The following is a 3858-nucleotide window of genomic DNA, read 5'->3' as shown; positions in this document are numbered from 1 at the left end:
CAAGGGAAAGACACTAAAATCATCGTCAGCACGAAGTATGAACTCAAGCACAATTTTCAATTTCTTATCATTCGAAACCAACATCCAATAACTACACTTAAAAGGTAAAATAAAGGAAAAAAGAAAGGCATACTTTAAAGCTTTCAAAACACGATCATGGATACCCGAAAGTAAAGAAAATGTGTTGAGGGTTTGTCTGTGCAGCTAAACTTGTGTTGAGGATTTGTCTGTGCATCTAATATGTTGTTTCCATACGAGCCGCGAGCACTGTAAAGAAGCAACCAAGATATTTGAAAAACGATCATTTGAAACAATATCTTGCAAATTATATTACATCACTGTACTTCATCCAACATAGTCAATTCTCAAAGTTAAAACAGTCGAGCACATAGAACTTCTTCCAGAACTCAAAACTAGAGTAAAAAACCACAAAGTAATGCTACTACATATCAAAAGGAGACTTTGAACCATGGATTATTACCATCTTTCCAGTACCTCAACGAGACTATTTCACTGGCTCTTAAATACTTTTCGTTGTTAATCTGTACCTCTCTGGTCTAACGACATAGTAGAGGTTGAATAGAGCTGCATTCACATCTATACATAGGGTCAAAATTGTGGACAAAACGAGTCTCTTCAATTGCAAATATTCACTGAGGTCAAATCAACTTCATGCTGTTGCAGTGCTTTTGGTCCGGTTTCGGACCGACCCAAATGTCTGCGTGCACACGTTGGCAAAACCAGTCAATTCCTGAAACACACGAGGCAATCCCATCTGTAGGCTGTTCAATATCACTAACCTAGTAACACTGATTGATTTTTCATACATGGCCTTTTCATCCTCAGCCTTTGCACTTGAAGCCTCCATGGCTGCTCGTTTTTCTCACACCGGATTCTTACTTAAATCACTTTCGGACATTAAATAAGGACCAAACTTGCACTCCAGCGCTCTAAGCTCCAGTACCTTCTTCTCGTGCTCTTTGAAAACTGATTCAGCCCTCTTTTTTTGCTTTTGCTCTTCAGCTTGTTTCTCTATAACAGCATGGATCACTGCTAGGAAGCTCTTAATTCCCTCTGACGCAACTTTATCGGGAGCATTTGTGATTGCACGTTGCCAATCATCACAAAGGGAGTAAATGACTGAGTCTTGCACGGTTCTTTGAACTGGTTTGTTGCATACTTCGAAAAGGCTCAGGCGGAGCCAGCCAGTGAGTGACTGAACATAGTTATGTTGCGCTTTCATGAGGTTACAGAAGGAGAGGTGCCACTGTTGAGCTACAACTTCAAGTTTTAGAGTTGCTTGTCGATGAATTTCAGAAGTAGGATCAGAGGACGGAATACAGTTCAGGTAGTTGAGCTGCTGGACTATGTCTGAACTTGATGGCACTCATACATCCTTCTCCACATGTTCATCAACCTTCAAAGAAGAGAAGAAAATAATTATTAATTACTTCTTCCGTTAACTACTGAACCAGATTAAAGTTACAACCAATCCAGTATTTATCTCTAGTACAAGACAAAACCTGTAAAATCAATAATATAATGTTTTCAACCCAGTTCTAGTTTTAGGATGATTATTGATAAGTTAACAATATCTTCCTACTAAAAAAATTCTAGTAAATGAAAGCAATACCAATGTTGCTATTAAGGTTAGACCAAAAGGTCCCCAAGCCCAATGTTCATTATGTGTTCATAGTTATCAACTCGACAAATCAATCTTCTCGAAGCTGCGGAACTAACATTTCCCTGAAGCTTCAAAGTTCTTTCTTGAGCTGAATTCTCAGTATTCCTAATCCATTGTGAGCTCTACAAGTTATGCTTGCACAAAAGATAATTTCACTTGCTATATTGCTTGAGAAATTTAGCACAATTTCCAGGAATATTTGACTTGAGCACCTAGATCAAGCAATTTTTGGCATGCATGTCCCGTTTTCATTGTTTTCCACATCAACACAAATTAGGATCCATATAACTGACTTCAATTTCATTGGGAATAAGATGGCTTTTGTAAATTTCCTTCCAGGTTGACTCATTAGAATATAAAAAAAACTCCTCCTTCATGATTTTACAAATTTAGTAGGTTTGAAGGGAAAGTATAATTTTGCTGATCTTTTAACATTACTAATCAAATTAATTTTGAGAAATTGATTCTCAAATGCTCGAATCCGTACTGTCAAAGCACCATGTTTGTGTCCTAAAGCCAGTTACAAACCTCAGAAGCTGCAAATGTAACCCCTTACAGCAAGCAGAAGTCCATCGTTTCTTCAGTTCTTCCTGACAAATTAATCACACCATCAAAAGCAGAATCTCTGTTCTCTCTTCTGCGTCTATTTCTCATTTTCTCCCTCACAATGGAATCAACAAGCAAGCTAATTCACCTCTAGAGCCAGTCCAAAACCTCACAAATGCAATTCTTCACTCTTTCCAGCCGCTAGCAGCCATGGACAAGATTGAAAGCCAGGCAACCCAGCTCTGCAATCTCTCTTTCTCTCTCTCTCTTTAAATCACCGTTATTTATTTATTTTTTATTTTATTTTATTTTTATTTTTTTTGGGGGGTCTAGTTTCCTTCTCGGAAATGCCCAAGAATTGTGTGCCCGTGTGCTTGTGTGTGAACCATGAATTTGATCATTCTCTTACTGACCAAAATGACCACGAATCCTTTCTAAAAAAATTTAAAGAACAAAAAAATCGAGTAGAAAACAGATACTTTACAGAGAAAAGTGTGATACGTACGTAACAAATCTCATACAACAGAATTCTCCCTTTGCACCAACGTTACAGGAAAATGGACGTCTGCTTCAAGATATAGCACTTATTCAATATCAATCTGACAAGATCTACATTAACTTTTACAGGCAAACCAAGATTTCATCATGCTCTAGTTGACCAGAACTACCACGAAACACTTTTAACACAGAAAAATATAGAAATTATGAAGAAAGATTATCCTAATTTGTAAACAATGACTTCTAACAGACACTAGATGAAAATGTCCATAGGAATAGTAGTGTAACTAAAATGAAAAGTTAGAGAACCAAATGGGGATAAAGGTACATATAGTAGGACCTCATGTAGGAAAGGAGATTAATCCAACGAAAGTAAGGACTTGAAAATGTAGTAGGGAGAATGCCATAAATTTCTCCACCATTTGCTTAAAATTGGTGGTATCATTAGCATAAATAGTTGTAGTCACATGCTTTGAAGCCCTAAAAATTCCTGCATGGTATACTAGTTGTATATTATTATGAGCTTGGGGTGGTGGTCAGAAAAGGTGGGAGAACAAGAGAGAATTTCTCATTAGTATTTCCTATGATTTCTCTTTTTATAGGAGAGGACATAGTAGTTTTTTTTTGTTTATCATTAGCATTTTCTACTATAGTTTCTCTTTTTATTTTCTCATTGTATTAAGAGAGAGGAAGTTGCAAGTTCTTTTACAACAACGAATCCTTCTATTTTCCATTGTTCACGTAAAATCTGTGTTCACTTTTAAGACCAAAATTTCACATTTACGCTTTCTTTTAGGCTACCTTCTTCTCATAAATTTCAGAAAGTGGTATCAGAGTTATGTCTCAAGCTTGGCTAAAAGGATGAGTCAGATGAATACTCAATTGTGTGAGAAAGATCCGAAATGCAGTGTGGGCTCTAGTCAATCGCAATGGCAGGAGGTTTCACGATGGTTACTCTTGTGGTGATGGACCTCAGGGTAACACAAACTAGGAGTGGTGGAGATGAGGTATTCCACGATAAAGTCTGTCATCCTATAGCTTGAAAGGATATGGACAGGAGATCATCATTTGAGAAGAGCGTGATTATTTAGCACTTTGTTCAAGAAGGGGATTGTTAAAATATATGTAAA

The 3858-nt window shown here is 37.1% G+C and overlaps 1 pseudogene; it reads right to left on the bottom strand.

Annotated features, from left to right (window-relative positions):
* Nucleotides 1-447: 447 nt before the first annotated feature.
* Nucleotides 448-2478, bottom strand: LOC111381751 (annotated as a pseudogene).
* Between the last annotated feature and the right edge of the window lie 1380 nt (nucleotides 2479-3858).

Source organism: Olea europaea, unplaced genomic scaffold, assembly GCF_002742605.1.
Source record: "Olea europaea var. sylvestris unplaced genomic scaffold, O_europaea_v1 scaffold2364, whole genome shotgun sequence".
In the NCBI taxonomy this organism is placed as follows: domain Eukaryota; kingdom Viridiplantae; phylum Streptophyta; class Magnoliopsida; order Lamiales; family Oleaceae; genus Olea; species Olea europaea.
Note: the sequence above shows the minus strand (reverse complement) of the source record. Positions and strands in the feature narration are given on the sequence as shown.